The following is a 20,037-nucleotide window of genomic DNA, read 5'->3' as shown; positions in this document are numbered from 1 at the left end:
GTTTTCTCTCCTGCTGTTATCCTCCCATAATTGTTATTTTGGCTGTTGGCCCAGTACACAGAGAGACAGTAACTATGTAAAAAATTTGACTGAGCTCAATACTGCTACTATATACATTTCAATTAAGTCTATTTTACGTCTGTAGATACAGTAGATGAATGACTCTTTGTAAAAGTCGTGTTTAAGAGAGACCTGATCTTACCATGTTTGGGAGCTGCAGCACATTTTCTGCAGGTGGATGAGGGCATCCTTTATCTGACTAATATATCCATTCCCACATACTTTTTCAAGGTTTCACAACCCTGACAAAAATAACAATCACTCCACATGCTTCACACTGAATAACCTTTCAACCGAAAGACCAAAAATTACTGTTTGTGTTTCCCTAAAGCAGCAATGTTCACCAAAGCCTTGGCAGATACCATGACTTTCTGATGGAGAGTGCTCAATAAAGTGATGTTGCCAGGCAACAAACTTTGTTCCAGCAAGGAAAAATGAGCAAATTGTGCTTGACTGCTGAGCGGTAAAAAAAAAGAAAGAAGTTTAGTAATAGTTGATTATAACGATCAATATGAAAAGAAATCCTAGCTGTCTGAACACACAAACAAGACACACACACGTAGCAAAGAAAGCCATTCATAAAACCATTCAAAACAGACTCAGGCTGATAAATACAAAGAAAGCTAAGTGCACCCACACCCACACACTCAACTACACACATACACAACCTAAAACAAAGACACACATCCTTTTGACCTACTGATTGGCGGTTTCACCTGACCTATGATCCTTAAGCTTTTTGCAGTTAAGTTACAGTTGGTTTTGTGGCAGCAATTGCCAAGAGAGACTTAAGAACACACACGCACACGCGCATGCATGCACATACACACAGACACACCTCTCTACTAATGCTCGCTAACCTCAGAGGAGTTGCTAGAGGCTGCACTGACATCATGTTACCAAAGCAACAGGCAGAGAATGGGGATTGGATGAAAGGATGATGACTCAACCTCCCTTCCTTGTTTTCCTCCTCTCTCTTACCATAATCTCTCATTTTCTCTCTGAAACTGTCTCTTACTTTGTCAACTTTTTGAAAGTCAAGGATGCAAAAAGAGTCACATGCATGGGCAGGGGGGACATTGTAGGTTTTTTTCAATTTTTCAAAAGAGTGGAATGCTGGCACGTGCCAGTGTGGGATAACTAGCTTTGAATTATTCACACAAGACACACAAATGCCCACACAAAGCCACGAATTGAACATATTAAAAACAGAACACATTCTTGTGAAACTTATTGACATATTGGAATAACTGACTAGCGCTGCTGTCATAACCCTTAAATCTTAAAGCTGATGGGTAAGAAGCGTGTTAAATGAAGGACCCGGTTTGATAGAAATGGAAATAAATGATGTTGACACAAGCTATATGTGTGTGGACCTTCTAAGCTGGCGCAGCCCACCTTAAGTTAACCTAGTTTCACAGCCTTCTTAAACGAGCCTGTTGGAGGCACACTCACTAAATCATTCATAGAGGAGAGGCTCAGAAAAAACATGTTTATGTGTGAGAGAGAAAGAAGGAGCAAAGGCGAACTGCTGTGCTCTTTCTTGTGGTCTGTATGTTTACATGGTAGTTTGTGTTCAGAACAGTGCTTTTTCTTTGCTACATATCCAAAAGGAATTAAAGTCATGACATTTCGGGCCATTAATCAAGTCTGGAATTCAATTACCTACTCAATCTTTTATAACGTGAAAGGAGAAGACCTTGGTACTGGATGTGCGTCTTTTCATATGTAATGGCCCCTCTTTTATTACCTGACTAAACTAGTTGTTTTTACTCTTCAATTCTAATGCAAATAATGCTTCTTTACCTTATACTGAGCCTCAGTGAAGCCCTTTTAGTTCATCTACTGTCTGAAACCACCCAGTTTTGCCTCATTTTCCTTTAAGCCAGCTTTCATCTGATGGATAGTCCCTTTTAAGCAGAGGGTTTGAACAGCATGTGCGTTTACTGCTTGAGGTGAGCGTTTTAGGGATTTCTCTGCTCTTTGACTGAGCTTTGAGTGAGCTGTTGGCTCACACGGATTACTATTCATATGCTGACCTCATTATTTCAAGCTCCATATTAACATGTACATGTACACATATATATGTATATGTGTATATGGCACCAATTAAGGAAAAAAGCATGAAAAACATCATCTGTAAAGTTTAGTTTTTTTTAATAAAACCAAAACAATAAGGAGGCTGATATTTGTTACACTGATTTATTACTACTTTGGACAAAGCCAGGACTGCTATCATCCTGATTACAGCTCTCTGTTCAGCAAACACATGAGTAACAAGTTATGGGCTTTTGCTGTAGTTTTCTGAATTGTCAGCTTCAAAACATGACAACATTTTAAGACGGCAAGGCCTCCGTCCCCTCTAGCTGTCCCGAGGTTTTAATGAATATGAAAAATGCTGTGAACCATGATGTTGTCATCATATCTCAAGCCAATTGAGATATTGGGTTGAGATATTGGAAATTTTGGTTCAGAGCACTACATAGCACCTTCCATGGCCATCATGACAACACCAAATTCAGAAAGATTTTTTTAGATGAATAGTTTTAGTCCTTCAAGTTGCATACAAGAAACTTAAAGGATGGCCAAGATAGTGTTCAAGGAAGCTGGACCAATTTACCCCTGGTAAGAAGTATGTTTTTTTCAACCCTTCCTTTTTCTACTTCCATGTTTCCTCTTGTGATTTCCGCCTTCTGCCTCTAATGTCTGTTTCCATCTCTCTCTAAGAAGACAGATGGGGCCTCTCCCCTCTTTATCTCTCAACTATCCCTCTCTTTTATCCCATATCTGTTTTTCTGTCTTATTGCTTTTATCTTTCTCTCTTCTTGCTTCACACTTTGTTATTGTCTTGCTCTCTTCATTTCATCTTTTTTCCAAAGTCCACATTCCTCTTGTTCTCCTTCCCTCACCACCATCTCCTCTATGCCCATCGCCACTCACTCTAACCCTCGTGCTCTCCTCTAGGAAATCCCTCTCTACCATCTGTCTGGCTGTGATGAATTCAGCCTCTTTCGGAACAAATCATCTTGGCCAAATTAATGAGACTCTCCGAGGGGATAAACTTTATCTGAGTGTGCGTGCTTGTGCGACTGAGAACGTGTATGTGCCGAAAATGCTTCATAATCCATCAACTGCACCACTTAATTTATCCAGTGACAGATAGCATGCTACATGGAAATACGTCAGAAACGGCCGTTGCACACATTGAGCTTTTTTCTTTTTTAAAGAGGAGGTCAAGAACTGTGGTGCGCCTGTTTTTGGTCATCCTCACATGTTAGTACGAACACTGTTCACTTACAGCCAGATCTTCCAACAACGATGTAAAGCTAGGGTGCCAAGCAAAAAAATACAATTAGATACATAAATTAATGGACTGTGACAGATTCTGTAATTTTCCCTCTGAAATTGATTTTGACATTAAACAGACAATATGTCATTTACAAAATTTAAGCTTTAAGTCAAACGATTTAACCAAAGCACTGCATTGACCGTTCAGGAGCTACAGACACTTTTTGTACATAGTTGCCCATTTTTCAGAGGCTTAAAAGTAACTGGAAAATTAACTAACAAGTTCTTCCGTTGTTTCATGACAAATTCAGCAGATTTTTACTTAGCCTGGCGGGGCGAAGGACACTGTCTCAGCCGAACTCTGGACACACACACACATACACTGATATGCACAGACTGATCCCCCTTCCCTTTCCAAACGCCTTCGATGCTTGTGCCCTACCGGGGAAGATGGCAGTCAACTGGACCAGCGCAGACATGCCGCAGGACCGGATGCGCTGTCTACACCGGCTCTCTCGTACCCTTTACCCGCCCCTGTTGCTTGTCTTGTATTTCTATCGTGTATTGATAGTCATGTGCTTTTTGTGCTGAGGTGTTTTTTCTGTTATCAAACTGTTCTCCCACTAGGAGCTCAGTCTGAGTGTTTTTTTTCTCCTCCTCTTACCTCATGTTATGTATTTTCGTTGTTTTTTCCTATCAGCCTTCCTTTCTGACATGTCTCCCCAATGTGATGTTTGTGTAAAGTTGGTCAGAAGGTTCCTTTGTAAGTGCGCATGCGCCATTAGCGTGCTGCCTGCTGTAACCCTAATTTCCTTCGGGATTAATAAAGTATTCTGATTCTGATAAAGGCCAATTCTGCATGTTTAAATCACATTTTTGCTTTATATAGATGAAGTTTTATTAGGCCGAAAAGCAAAAAATAAAGCCGTCGCAGAGACAGCAAAAACTTTAGGAGTGCCATAATCTACAGTCTAGTATAGTCTTAAAAAGAACTGACCAACTGAGCAACAGCAAAAGGTTTGAAATCACCCTGAAGACAACTAAAGTTGATGCTCGTATAATTTTTTCGTTGGATAAGGAAATCCCTTTCACAAAGTTAAAGCAAATCAAAAATGCACTCTTGAGGGGCTGGGTTTATCATTGTCAGAGTCTACAATCAAGCAATGCTTTCATGAATACAAAACCTAGAGGGGTTACAAGATAGTAACACTCAAGAACAGGAAATTAGACTAGTAGAAAACCTCTATAAGAGTCTGCACAGCTCTGAAAAAAGCAATCTTTCCATGAAACCAAGATTAACATGTACCTGAATGATCGGAAGAAAAAATGAAGGAAAAGGAAAGAAACAGGTCATGATCCAAAGCAAACCCCGTCCAGCAAAGTGTATGTGTCAAATTATGAGCAAATGTGGTGGAGTGGTACCAGGTCACTAGCATTTACTGATAATGTGACCGCTGAGAATTAAGAGCATGAATTCTCAGGTGTGCATGGCTATATTGTTGGCTGAAATTTAGCCAATACTAATTGGACTGTGCTTTACAATGCAAATTAATAATGACCCAAAGCTGACCAGAGAAGCAAGCCAAGAGTTTCTCAAGTGACAGTAATGGATATTTTTCAGTGGCCAAGTGAAACACCTGATCTCAACCCAACAGAGCAGCTCTTCAGTTACTGTAGATAAAACTGATGCAGAAAGACACCCACAAACACGCAGCAGCTGAAGGCGGTGCTTTTGGTGATGTATTTGATGATGTCCAAGGGTTTTAGATTTCAGGCAGTGATGGACTGCAAAAGATTTTCATTCAAATATTAAAAATAATTCTCTTATTTAAATTTATGTTATCACCAATTAACCTAATCACACAAACTGAATGTCTGTGAATTTTGGGAGGAAGCTGGAGTACCCAGAGAGAACCCACACAAACATAGGTAGACCATGGAAACTTCACACAGAAAGGTCCTGGCCAGATGAAGGCAATCCTTTAGCTTAATTGCTAATTATATTAAAAAATAGTCAGGTGCTGCCGTTTAAAAGTGGACAAAACAGCTGATGTTATTAAAGTGTTATTTGGGACTAGCACAGCATGATGTTACCACTGAACAGGTACCCTGTTGCAAGGAAGCATCATCTATCTTTCTCTAAATCAACCCCTAAATGTCACTATGAATGTAAAGTATGCATGTCACCTTACCTAATTTAGTTAAAGGGTTGACCACAATAAGTGTAACAGAAAAAATTCAATATGAGGGGAAAAAAACTGTTAAACGTATATAAAAGCTATACTGTATCTATAAAATAAAATAAAATAAAAAGGCTGAGGCACTGGAATAAAAGCCTGTCTGGGAAAATGTGTCTCAAGCCACAAATTAAAACATGATTGATTTTTTTATGCAGCAGTCCTCATTGACCATATTGACCAAAGAGCCATAAAACTGTCTGGCCACTATAAGGCTGATTCACGGATTACAAGGAAAAGCTGATGAATGGGAACAGGGACACCAGTCCAGACTCTGATGGAACCGTGAACATGTATAATTTTTCTCTGTGTGCAAGAAAAGACAGATGGAGCCTTGAAGTTACTTGCTCTATGCAGGAACTAGTGGTAGAAGTGCTAAACGTGCCCAGCCAGAGCTGGTGTTAATACAAAGGCTAGGGCCAATTCATCTTCAGTGACACTCACCCAATAGCACAGTAAATTACCCAGCATGGGAGGAGGTAGCTGAGTGTGAGGAGATAGGGAAGGAGAGAGAGAGAGATATGAAGGAAGAGGGAGCTGGCATAAGAGAGTGAAAGAAGAAGGGGGGGGGGGGGGGGGGGTGATGCTCCAACTTACAATGAATGCTACAGACTGGGTTTAAATTCATATATCATCAATACTGGAGGCAAGAGACAGCAAGGACTGCAGGGATTTAATTATGCCAACAAGATAATAAATAAAACAATATTCATGTAGCTAGAGAATGAATGTTTCTGTGCAACACCACAACAGGCATGCAGAAAACACAAAAAATACACTTTCCTGCTCCAAACCGTTGCAAGTAATCATTTTTCATAACACGTATTTCCTGCATCATTGATGGAACAGAACTGGCCATAAAAGTCACCTTGGCAGGAGGTGCTGGCACTTAAAATGGATCCCAATGCCAGCATGCCTTTTTTGCCAGACATATAAACAATCCTAAAAAAAGAGGAAAAAATCCCTTGGGGAAACAAATAAATAAGCTTGCCTTGCATTCTTACCTGGTTGTAAAAAGCTCTTCCTTCTCAATCAGTGTGCAAAATTTTAAATGAACTACCTGAGCTAGAGGAGCAATCACACTCTCTACAGTGTTGTTTATTAAATTAAACACTTATCAGAATTTTTCAACTTGCTTTTAAATATGTATATATATATATTACATGAACATTGAGAATTATAGCCACAGTGGACTCTTTCTGTTGTTTCAGAAAAGAGTTTCATTTGTAAATCTGGAGGTCTGGGACGAAGTGACTGTGCTGCTCTGGCGGGTTTGAGGAGACAAAAAGTCTCAGCACCCCTGCTACCTCTTGAAACTAAACAAAACTAAAAGCAAGCAACAATCAGCCAGGTGAGTCACACAGAAACAGCTATAGCTCTCGCTCTCTCACCTCTGTGTTTCCCACTGTCTCTCTCTCTGTGGACTGTTTAGTAAATAAAACTTTTGTCAATAATTCAATATTTGCTATCAAAAACAACAACAACAAAAAATTAAATAAGCTGGGAAACTAAGGGGGGGGGGGGGGGGGGGGAGATTTAACAGTCTACTACACTGCACTCTGTGTCATTTCATCAGATCATAACACAGCAAACAGTGCTGCTGTCCGTGGTTCTGAAACAACAGCCATACTTTTCTTTTTTACACATAGAGTATAAAGATTTTGTTTTCATACAGATTTTGTAAGTAACAAAGGATTGAGCACATATTAAGCCTTGATTTTAGATCAGAGATTGGATTTTGCCAAATGCTAGTGCTGCTTACTTAATACCAGGGGTGCTAACTGTGTTCACTACAAGATGGGTGCACGTTACAGTGCAGAGGCTGGCAAACATGTCAGTGATTTACATGCAGTAGTTGAATTTAATGCAAAAAGCAGCACCAATTGTGCTTCTTTGGAGAAAAAGTAAGAACCTGATAACAAAGATGGCTGTAAGATATGAAAGGTTTTTTTTCCCTTTTCATCCACTGGGGATTGCTTTCAGGTTACATCACAGACAGGTGTCATTTCATCTGCTGCAAACCGCAAGGTCAATGAAAAAACAAAGTCAGAGTTGAAACACTCTGAATTTTGAGTGTAAAAATGGAACATGAGAGCAAGTGCCACCGCAAGGGCTCACATCTCTGACAATACCACAGAAGTGCAAGGCCTCTTTCAGATGCTAAGCAATGTATGATAATTAATGGGTGGTGCTAAGACAAAAGTCTGGCACAAGATACCAAATGTTTGGGTTTTGAGCCGACAGATGGATGCCTCTGACAAAACTGAATTGCCTTCAGTGTTCTTTCACTTGGTTTCTGAGTGGTGTTTAAAACTGCAGGAGGGGAAACATCTGCCGGTGAAAAATAAACAAAACAAAAAACCCCACAGTTTCTATTATTAACACTGGGCTTTAAGCACGATTTTTATATTTTATAACAACTGTGGCAAATAGTCCTTGAGCCTGGCACTAAATACCTGGCAGTGCCAAGCAGCTGACCCTGGCTGCTGACCTCTGCACCCTGGAGGGGATTGGCAGGACTAATTAGAGGACTAATTACTCCTTTGGGATTGCACACGAATGTGCAGACAAACACAGGAAGAGTTGCTACCACTGCTCATTCAAAAGTAGAATTTCTTTCTACCTTTAAATATTTTTTAACATCACTCAACGCTGAGATAAAATTGTTTTGTGCAACAGCATATTGCACACTCCATGCTATTCCTGTCATTCTAGCCAATCATTTTTAATACCGCTGAAGAGCATGTCCTTACAGCCAACACTATCCGGAGCTACTGGCAGCTAAAATAATGATTTCTGTCTGCCAGTAACTACATCCATGTCATAAAGCCAGCACAGTGCCCACATTTGGACAGGAAACCAGAGAACTCAGTTGAGGTTATTCTTGTAAGTGTGTGTGTGTTGGGCAGCTGACCAATCCAATGTATTAACCAGCCTTTGTAAATATTTCAGCCTGGTAACAGACACTGACATGTGCAAACTGAAAGAAGGTGCACAGTTAGATTGGATGTCTTGAAATCCATTTCCAATTGTTTGGTCCAACCTCCAGAATGATGTTCCTGTTTCTTCTCTTCACTGTTTATTTTGTTCATGCAAAAATTCTTAACAAATAGATGTGTATTTACACTTACATCTTAAATGGTACAAACATTTGCACTCAGTTGGAAAAGTCTTTCTGTCCACCTGATAGATGTCCTTTCAAAATAAAATAATCGCCCTCCTTAAATTCTGCTCTGGTCTTTGCCATCTAAGGGAAATGTTGGGCACGCTAGCTGCTTAATAATCAGTATGTTCACCAGATAGTGGCTAACTATGTGCCAAGTTCAAAGTTACCTTATCAGGAATGCTGCAAACTTTTACTGAAGCTGTAAAATAACAAGATCATAAGAAGCTGGAAGATGTTCAAATGCTTTGAGGAGCTGCATAAGGCAACAGTCACACAGACCTAGAATTTTAAAGAGTGCGACTTTTACCTTGAAGGCAAACAGCCTCTGTTTTCGGTTTGCGTCACACTTTTCATTTTAACTGTCAGTCGGCGAGTAGTTGGCGACTACTTGCACTCAAGTCAATATCTTACATATGAAACACCAATCTGTGGAAATCTGCTAAAGACTAAAGCAATCAAAACGAGTTTTTTTGGTGCATTTTTTTCCCACCAATTTCATCTAGCCACGCCCAGCAACAACTCACCAACCAGGTGGAGATTACAGAACTGGAGCTTATCAGGGGTTTGTTTATTGGTCTCTAGGCCTGTATGAGTGAGGTCTAACACTGTAAAAATGTCACAGAGTGGCCCCATGCACTTGATATCAGCTTTATATTCCACAGTCCTTTGCATTGCACAGTTATTCGAATGTTGCTAATTGGAGCCTACTCTTTTCATTAGAGGGATGATATTATCAGCTCATATTAGCTAGTTTGCCCACCAAAGGCCAAGAGTCTGCAGAGCCTAAAAACTAAACTCAATAAGTACACATAAGTGTTAGGGAACTCTTTTTATATTTCATGTGTCTGAAATAAAAAAAATCATTGGTCAGTATTGGAATATCAGGTTTTTGAATAACCAAATATCAGTATCAGTGCATTGGTATTAGCATCAGTATTAAAAATCCTGTATCAACTGGGCTCTATTGGAAATATCCAAAGACAGGTGCAGCTTCAACATGAAATTTTAGACCATTTGTTCCCGGAAAGGTCAAAGTTAAGGATCATCTCTGATGTCTGGTCTGGTCTGGTTGGTGTATAATATCTATTTTGGCCATATTTGCCAAATAAAAACAGTAAAAATCAGTCATCGGTGGCTTCCAGCATGTGGAAAAGAAAGAGAGGATGAAAACCCCCCTCTGTTAACAATGCCAGTCCCTTTAGTGAAAGAGAGAGAAAAAGACGCTTGGCTCATGAGCGATTTTGGTTCAGTTTCTTATGGAAACAACTAGTCTCTCATTTGAACACTGAATCTGAGCCAAGCGATTCACATGCTCATTAACAGCACAATGTGTGTGTGTATGTGTGAGAGAGCTATGATTCAAGCCATGTAAGGAAGCAGCCAAGTAGTTATATGCTGTGTGCAAACAAACACACAGTCGCCCCACCAGTTCATACCCTACTCCCGCTTTACAAACCACATACTGTCTTACTAACACCTGTCTTAAACTTGTCAATGATATCTTCCACCAAAACGCTTCTCACAATTATTCACAAAACACTGCACAGGCATGCATAAACCTATCTAGTTTAATCTATCTAATTTACCTAAAAATGGACTGCTTTATCTCATGAGGATCACAGTTCTGTCCGTGAGATGTAAACAAGGACACACACACCAGTGCATGTGCTCATACAGCCACATGCACACACACAAACACAGCCGTTACGAGAGCTGCCACAGGGAATAGGATGAAAATGAAAGCTGAGAGAGGGAGACGTGAGGAGGAAAAAAAATCGAGGGAGGAGAAAAGCCCATGTGGCAGAGGGAGATTCTCATCTTTACTGAAATCAGCTGATCCCTCCCTCTCTCTCTCTCTCTTTCTCGCATCCTCCCTCGCTCCACTGCCACTGTCATGGTCCTGGGCCATGTTGGCCCAGTGTTCTTAGTTTTCTTGTATGTTTGTATTTTGTTCCTTGCTTAGGCCATGTTTTCTGAGTTGCCCTGTTGTGTTGTTCCCTAAGTGTTTTCCCTTCATGGCTTTTACCCCCTGTGTGCCCCTCTGTGTATCTGTGAGCCCTCGTCTCTCCTTATGTTTTATTCCATGTTTCCCCTGCCCATTATGTCTAAGTTCTCCCCGTGCTCTCTCTTCCCCCTGTGTGCCCTCTATGTATTTATGAGCCCTCGTCTCCCTTTGTGGTTGTTTCATGTTTTCCCAGCCCGTTATGTCTGTGTTTTCCCCGTGCTCTCTCTCCTCCTGTCTGAACCTCTGTGCACTTCCTGTTTACTTTGTGACTCTCACGCCCGTACATGTCATGTTCAGTTCACCCCGCCCTGTCTCGTTATGATTATCAGTGTCACCTGTGTTCCCCGTGTGTTCCCACTTTCCTCGTTAACCCTCTGTGTATTTCTGTCTGCGTCTCCCTCTGTTCAGCGTCGCGTCGTACCCTCAACTAGCTGTGTGTTCTGCTTCTATGTTCCCAGTGTTTGGTCTCCTGCTCCAGTTTAGTGTTTCTTTCCAGTGTTTCAGTCCTTGGTTCCTCTGTTCTGACTTTTGGTTTTCTTTTGGTGAGTTTAGTTTGTACGAGGTTTTTCCCAGCAATAAAGCTGCGCCTTAAGTTTCACTTCCGTGTCTGAGTTCTGCATTTTGGGTCCACCACTCCTGCTTGCCTGCCACACAGCGATTCATGACAGCCACAGCTTTCTCTCTCAAATCTTTCTTCCCGTCCCCCTTCCATCAACCTCATCCCACCGTGTCTTCTGCCTCCCTTTTCTCCTACCTAGCTTCCTTATTTATTTATTTTTTGCACCCTCTTTCACATTTCTCCCAATGCCTTCCACTCCACTCTCTAGTTTCTCCTCACTCTGTTGCTCTGTATTTTCCCTTATCTCTCCTTCAGCTTTCACTCGTTCGTATTATCACGCACTCTGTATTCCACCTCCCTCTTCTTCTCTCTGTCACAGTGGGAGAGCTGCAGGCAGACAGAGGCAGCATACACTAATGTTACTATATTTGACAAGACACACACACACACGCACACACGTACATTCTCCTGCCACATGCACGGCTGCACACACGTACCGTAAAGAAAAACGGGGGAGGTGGGAGTATCGAGACACACACACACACACACACACACACACACAGTCTAACAAAGGCGCACCGGAAAGACAACCCTCAAGTGTACATGCATGGATAAACACACACACACGCTCCGACGCGTGCTGAGTGCAGGAATCACAAACATAGCGACACAGAAGGGGTAGCGCATGACGCCAGCAACCTAACGCTGTTGCCTCTCTTTCTATCTCTCTCAGACACACACACACACACACACACACCGTCTCTCTCTTTTTCACACATACTCACGCCTCTCAGACACACGGCAACACGCAAGCCAACGAGCAGGACAGCGCTGGACATATCATTCATATACGGAACAGATCCTAAGAAAAGGATTAACTATCTCCATCCCTCTCCCTCTGAGGACCTTAGCCTCTCTTACCTCCTCTTGTTCCTCTAAGCCTTTCTTTACCTCTGTTTTTTTTCTAAAATCCTCATCTTTTTTTTTTTACACAATCCGTCCCTTCACAATTTATCGGTGGGTTGAAGGGAAGCTGGAGGAATTGTCTTTATTCAGAGAGAAGGATTAATCTTACATTATTCATCTGACCAGGATCTTGAATGTATGGATTTTCTTAGTTGTAGTGGTGACAGCTTTTCTTCATTTTTTTTGTCCAGTCAGAAATTTTTGAGCTTTATTTCTTTCTTTTTTTTTTAAATAATATTTTTGGACGAATGGCTGATTGCAGAAAGCCATAAAGCTCGTGCTGTCCGAGATATTTGGTCAAAAGGTAAGTCTGGTTGACGGTGTTCACCCCACTCATTCATTTCTTCTTTTTTTTGACTGGAATTTAATATTTATAATGTCAAACAAAGTACACTGCAGAAAAAAAGAAAATTACATTTGTGTTTTTCTTGAAACATATGGGAATTCTAGACGAGGCCAAAAGTGCATACTGTGAGGAGGTGGAAGCCGTAAACGTCAGCCCTCGGGCTGTTTCCTGGACACACACTACACATTGACAGGAATGCCTAGGATGTGGTTTTGGGCCAAAGCTTGCAGGGGTGGGCAGTAGAAAAGTATGAGAGTTATGATTCATGGCATGCTTACTATAACAGGATATTCCTTCATTTCCTTTTTGTGAAAATACCTTAAAAACTATTGCTGTGCTGCAGTGCTGTGGAATAAACCTGGCTGTCATATTATAAAACATGTCTTAGTGGGCATGAACAGTAAATATTATGGTCTAAAGATCTCATAATATGATGTTAGAGAACAGTAAAGAAACTGAAATTCCCTCTGAAATGACTGCAAAATAAATTAATAGAAACTGTTGCTGGTAAAGAGGCTCCTGATGAATCATCTATTGAGATACAGCCTTTGGGAAATACACTGTAGCCTTTGTAAATATGCCAAATGCTCCAACCACAGATGTAGTAAAAACTAACTGCTACAAGTATCTGAAGGTGTATATTCAGTCCAATCAAATTAGTGAAAGAACTAATGTGAAAAACACCATCCATCCATCCATCCATCCTCCTGATTTAAAGTTAAATGCTCTAAAGCTTATAAAGTCAAAACTGTTTCAATTGGACAATGCTGCTTGCTCAAAAGTCTCATGCATAACCTAAAGTCACATGATCTACAGGTCTGACTTTTGCCAGTACATCACAACCGCTGCACATCATTCTGCTATTTTTGCAGCCCTTTCTTAATGCACAGGGGGGGCGATCATGGCTCAAGAGTTGGGAGTTCGCCTTGTAATCGGAAGGTTGCCGGTTCGAGCCCCGGCTTGGACAGTCTCGGTCGTTGTGTCCTTGGGCAAGATACTTCACCCGTTGCCTACTGGTGGTGGTCAGAGGGCCCGGTGGCGCCAGTGTCCGGCAGCCTCGCCTCTGTCAGTGCGCCCCAGGGTGGCTGTGGCTACAATGTAGCTTGCCATCACCAGTGTGTGTGTGTGAATGTGTGTGTGAATGGGTGGATGACTGGATATGTAAAGCGCTTTGGGGTCCTTAGGGACTAGTAAAGCGCTATATAAATACAGGCCATTTACCATTTTTTTTTACCACAGTACAGAATATAAGCAAACCTGCTTTAATTCTTGAAATGATCTATGCTTACTTGTTTTTTATACTGTCCCTTCTACATGCTGTGATCTTACACTGCTCCAACAGTTTAATGGAAACTTGGTTGAACATTTCTTCAGTACTTTCTTTTCATGACCTTCACAATATCTTATGTAATATTAATCAATGTAGAGCCCTTGATAGATGCCATTAAATGGCACTGCGTTAATTCTCACTCAGAGGCCTCTGGGTAGTGTGTTGCTGTTTTTACCTGCTTTATAACACTTCACGGGCTCTAATCTCTTTTCAGATGGTGTGATGTAAGAGTGATTAGCTTGCAATAGCTGCACTGTGATTGTATGATCATGCAGTAGGTGTGAGGTTTCATCACCCTTTTGTGCCTCTCTGCTTTAGATAAAAATGAATGAAAACAGACTATTTTCCAAGTAACGCAGACACCTTCTGACATTATTCTAGAGAAAACAATTATAAAACTAATGGATTATGTGGCTGCACTAGTTTTGTATGTCTACTAAGAAACATGGCTAACAATTGAGGCCAGTCTGGGGGCTTATGTGAAACCACTCATTAAATGATTTAGATAATATCAGCTGCAAAGGATTTAATGAGTCTGGGTGATATTAATGATGCACTTAACTAAATGACAAATTTTACTCTTAGCCTCTTACTCCTAAGCGCTACTGTCAGATCTGGGTGGTGTTAAAAAAAAATGAGACTAGCTAAGATTGTATGTGATATTAGCAAAAACTGATCATTTACACAGAATAAAAGTAAAGAAAGCAAAAAAAATCATGACATAATATACAGTTACAATACCAAGACAATGAGTGTAAATAAAAATAGCTGTCAGCTGTCCAAACCTATCTGAAGCATAACTGACCATCTTTAGCAGGTTCTGTTTATCCACAGCTGAGGGACACAAGTCTGAAAAAGTTTTGTCTTGGAAAGAATTTTCCTTGACCTTGACATGGTGTAATATCGGTTCCATACTTATTAAAATCAACAGCATATGTTCAGTGAAATTCAACTCTTGGACAGAATGGTATTCATATGAATGTTCAACATGTGGCTGCAAACCCACATGCATGTGTCATAATATATCTGTACATATAACTGTACCATGTGCCTGTCAACACATACAGTACGTTGCTCTTTTTGTACAGCTACTGGCGTGTGGTTAGGCGTGTGTGTGTGCCATGTTGCCCCAATCTCTTCCCTCTCCAGTGAAACAAAGCCATTAAAAATTGATTTAGGGAGCTTGGCTGCCTGGCTCTGCCTTTGTCAGCAACCTGCACGGTTACACGCACATTTAACAATGTATTTGCACTCAAGTGTTTTCATGATTTTGTATTCCCTGTTAGTTTTGTATGCATGTCTGTGTGTATATAAGAGATTTAAAAGCATGGCTTTAAGTCAGGGATGTCAAACTCATTTTAGATGGCGGGCCACATCCAGCCCTCTTTGATCATGAGTGTGCCGGGCTGGTGAAACTCTCCTTTCTGTCAATATGAAGAAGTTTGACTTTACATTTATGTAATGTATAGAATTGTGTACACTAGTTTATCTGTTGCTTAATTACTGTGGTCCAGTATGGATGGCCACGTGGGAGCTCTTTATCAGCCAGAAAAGCTGTAAAACTTATTAAAATACAATTTAAAGCTCAAAATTTATGCCCTCCCTCTTATTTTAAAAACATCCAGTGGGCCGGTTTGCATGCCCTGAGCCGTATGTTTAACACCCCTATTTCAAGTGAAGAATTTGGCTATTTGCTCAAAATCTACACACCTGCATCCAAACAGACATAAACGCACCTGCCTTTGCACACAGATATATAGAAATGAAACTGGATGACCTCCAGCTGAACCCACTAACATGACAAATCACGAATGATTAAAGCTCTTGTCAAGGTGTTTAAGTTGTCTCATTGCAGATGACCACAGTGTAGAAAAGAATTGATTTATTGCTTACTGCCTCTTGTAGCACTGAGTATCTTTGTTGTACATTATCCATCTGTTCTGCATCCTAAAGCATTTGTGCACATTTGCTATGGAGACATAAGACATGGATGGATTGAGCTCAAGATGGCAAAATATAAACATGTCTAGCTACTGTAAAAACATCACTCAGACATAAGGTTTGTTCCGATTCTTTAAGTTGCTTTGTTACATGAGCTGATAATCTTGTGGAGGACACATATGCATGTCCTGGAAATTGATTAGCAAGATCACAAAGTATAAACCTGTCAAGCATGAATGAAGTTAACTCGCTTCCTCACTATCAACAACCTCCTGCCATAAATGAGAGGAGAAACACAATCTGCCTGATTCATGTGTCTGCCCCAAGGCGTGTGGTCAAACGTTGCCCTGCATAAAGTCTCTGCGGTATGCAACTGCAGCCTGAGTGAGTACAGCAAAGAGTTAGTGACAAAAGTAGAATGTAAAGAGGAGAGGAAGAAGAGGAGCTGAGAGGAGGGGAGGAGGTGTTACGTGATTCCTCAATAGGCAGGGTCACTCTGACACCCAAGTATTTACACGTGTATGTATATAAATGCGTGCATAGGTGCATGTGTAGATTTTGGGTGCCCCCTGTCCAGGTCAAAAGAAGGTTTCTGAGAATAGCCTGGCAGGCTTGATGCCACATCACCAGTAACGTGGCTGCAAAGGTGACCTTCTGCTACACCTTCAATACATCAGTTCCAGCATACATAGGCACATGATGACATTTTGGCAAAGCTTAACATGAATGAATTGCAAATTTTAACAATTCAAATGTTATTTCACATGTGAAATTCTGGACTATTACTGATCTTGCTGATGAAATGCAATGTTTTGTTATTTATTCCCCAGTTTGTCCCACTTTTAAGGTCTTCAGCACTGTTGTTGTAACAGAACGAATAAGCATTGGCCAGTGTGATCAATAAAGTTAAATTTACTAGTCAAGATGCCCAAAGGGCAATATCGGCTGAAATATTTGTACCTCCCTCCAAAGTAGTTTAAAAATGGCAACACTAAGCTAATGAACGGCAAAAGAGAGGCCAAAAAAAATGTCAATCGCTCTTTGTCTAATAACCAGATGTGAGTTCCTTTCACTGTATTTGCAGCCATTTAGAAAAAATAATGATTTCATTGTTTTACTTGCTTGCAAAGAAAAGCACTGTTTTCCCTCCTTTGAATAAATCAAAACATAAACAGAGCCATGAATCATCTGAAAAATGGCCAACATAAAAACCCAGGCACCAGTTACAGTTCCAAAGGTGAAAAAGGAAATAAGAATTATTTCACACAGAAATATTCAATCTGATGGAAAATTAGTTCACAAGCATGAAGTTAAATCTTTGAAGAATGCACTCTTCAAATGATATACATATGAATTCTGCTGTGCCGAGGCTGTATAGGGGGCTCAGACAAGCAAGGACCCAAAAATACCCACATTTTGGTGAGTCTGTTAGTTTTCAGTCGTTAATTAATTGTAGAGACTTAAATTTGAATCACTCAGTCACAGTATCAACCAAGGTAATGTAGCTTTACAAGTCACACCCTACCAGCAAAATCAAAAATGAAACATTTGCGGCTTAGAGCTTAAACCAAACAGATGAATCTTCCAGAAGTTCCCTCCATTGCTCATTAATGCTTCTGAGTTTTCCAAAAGAAGCTCATGTGCTCAGTTAAAAAGAACAACTGAAATTTCCCAGTAGAGCAGAGCTAATGTGACTTTAATCACATGCAGGAAATCCATCTGCTGAATATCCTCGGTGCATGCCTCTGTTCCTTTGTTAAGGAGAGAAAGGGACCGAGAGGAAGAGAGGGAATGAATGAAAGCCACGAGGAGAGAAACGAATGCTGAATAAATGAAGGTCACAAAGAAAGAAAAAAAACAGGAATAAATGTGGAAATATAAGAAAACATACCAAAAGAGAATCTAAATAAAGAAACGCAACATCAGTTTAGTGCTTTATATTTTCCTCAGTGTCTGCCAGGTACTAATGAAAATAATGATACAACAAATAGGACAACTCAAACCCACACATACACATGCAAAAACACTAAAGAGGTGGTGCAGAAGAATTTTTATGTGCTTCTGTTTTACCCATTGCCTTTATTTTTACCTCCCTATTCCTTCTGGTATTTCCTGCCTTGTCTCTATTTTTCTTTTTATCCTTTCATCACTATCTTCTTACTATATCTCCTTTCCTCGTTATCCCACCTAATTCAGTGACTCCACCACTTTTTTCTCCTCTCCCCTAGTATTGATATTCAACCAATTGCAATTATCATACTGACAACTGATTAGCAGACTGATAGAGCACATTGATCGACCGATACTTCTCAAAGTAAGCCTCCATGCACAGAAAGTTGAACAACACAACAGCATTATCCTCCAGCTACCTCGGGTTATTTTTCTTAACATGGCTATTTAAGGTAGTACAGGTGTAAATTAACAGTTGCTGCACATGTATCATCAAATGAGTGCAAATCACATGCGCAAATGCACCTTTGCCTCTGTTTTTTGTAAAGCACTTTGGTATGCCTAAGGCTTTTAATGTGCTCTATAAATAAAGGTTGTTGTTGTTGTTGTTGTTCAACTCGACAGCGAAATGAACCGTGTGGAAAAAGTCGGCCTGAGTTTTCCCTGCAAACAGCTAACCATCGAACAACAGCCTAATCTGATTAGTGAGATATTTCACACACTGCTGATTGGGTTGTGATGACACTTTGGGAAAAAGGCACATCTCACAGCAGCACACTCTAGCATTTTCAAAATTACACTGATTGGCCCAGGGGGGAGGGGGGTTATGAGTCAACACTGTGCCATGTCAGTCATGTCATAAGAGCTTTCTCCTATGGTAATTTCCCACTTGTAAAGACCTATTTTCACTGCAATTACTCAACAGTGACAAGAAAACTTTGTTTTTAAGCATGTGAGATAAGTTTCACTACAGTGATGTAATTGACACAGGTCATTCATTTTTCAGTCCATCTATTGAACTGATACAATAAACTTTTTTCCTCTCATTTCCTCTCTTCCCCTCTTCCACCTAGCTGGTCATGGTAGATGGCTGCCCCTCCCTGAGTCTGATTCTGATTTCTTCCTGTTAAAAGGGAGTTCTTCCTCCCCATTGTCACCAAGTGCTTGATTACCGGTGAATGCCTGATTATTGTGGTTATCTATCTAATTTTGTAGAAATCCTAAGGCAAGGGTTGCTTTGAATTGGTACTATATAAAGTAAACTGTACTGAAATTAGTTTACAGAGTTACAAGTCCAAACAACAACACATCTAGCTCTATGACTAACTCAAACAGGCCACAAAGACAAGTTTATAGTTTATAGCCGATCTCAGTCCATTCTACACATCCAGTTGGGGGCATTAACCTTGAAAGCCAACTAGGAGTGACCCTTTAAGCTTTTTTCTGAACTGAGTGGTTCCTGTCATATTTCATGCATGCTTATAGAACAAAATAACTGGGTTTGCATGAGAAGTTAGTGAGGGTGGTCACTATCTATGCAGCTACTTTTGGAAAAACTAGTAAACTATTCTAATGGTTGTTAAATCATGTCTTTATCGATATATACTGCCGTTTCAAAACTGGTTTTTAATTAAATCAAATGTCATCTTTATGGGGGAAAGACTTACTAGTGCTTCGACCAGGGTACAGACGCAACACATCTAAAAGTCATCTTTCAGCCCACCTTCATCCCTGCTCCTCTTTTCATGTTTCATGTTTATCTGTTCTCACTCATGCCCTCTGTTGTGTTCTGGATCTTGCTGCTGCCTTGCCAATCTCATCTTTACCACATATGTGCGAGAAACGAATGGCCAGAAAGTCCAAGAACAGACCCGACCTAACAAATATGGAAGATCGACAGTCTTCTTTGAACTCTATCATAGTCCTAACTTAACTTAACAATATAAATATATAAAAAAAAACCATAATATGTAATTATGTTTTCTGCAGCATTCTGCAATGAGGAGGTTCTGCAGATTTGCTGCCTCTATAAGGAAATCAATGAGGATAGTTTCACTGTTTCCTTTGCTAAAAGTTTTGTTGATTTTTTTTCATAGACTTGCCAAGCTGAAGCTTTAGAGAGTATGAGCAGCATTGTATCACCTTTTGCTGTCTTTGCTCAAGGGTAGTTCTGTAGCCCCACAATAACA

At 40.4% G+C, this 20,037-nt stretch overlaps 1 protein-coding gene across 3 annotated transcripts in view; it reads right to left on the bottom strand.

Moving 5' to 3' along the window:
• The window catches only part of cacna2d4a (calcium channel, voltage-dependent, alpha 2/delta subunit 4a), a 97,528-nt gene that overhangs the window by 24,370 nt on the left and 53,121 nt on the right, over positions 1–20,037 (bottom strand). The gene's annotated exons all lie outside the window — the stretch shown is intronic.

The sequence above is a fragment of the Diplotaxodon limnothrissa genome, linkage group LG17 (assembly GCF_057381915.1).
Source record: "Diplotaxodon limnothrissa isolate DT_005_m linkage group LG17, D_limnothrissa_male_GT1.1, whole genome shotgun sequence".
Classification (NCBI taxonomy): Eukaryota; Metazoa; Chordata; class Actinopteri; order Cichliformes; family Cichlidae; genus Diplotaxodon; species Diplotaxodon limnothrissa.
Note: the sequence above shows the minus strand (reverse complement) of the source record. Positions and strands in the feature narration are given on the sequence as shown.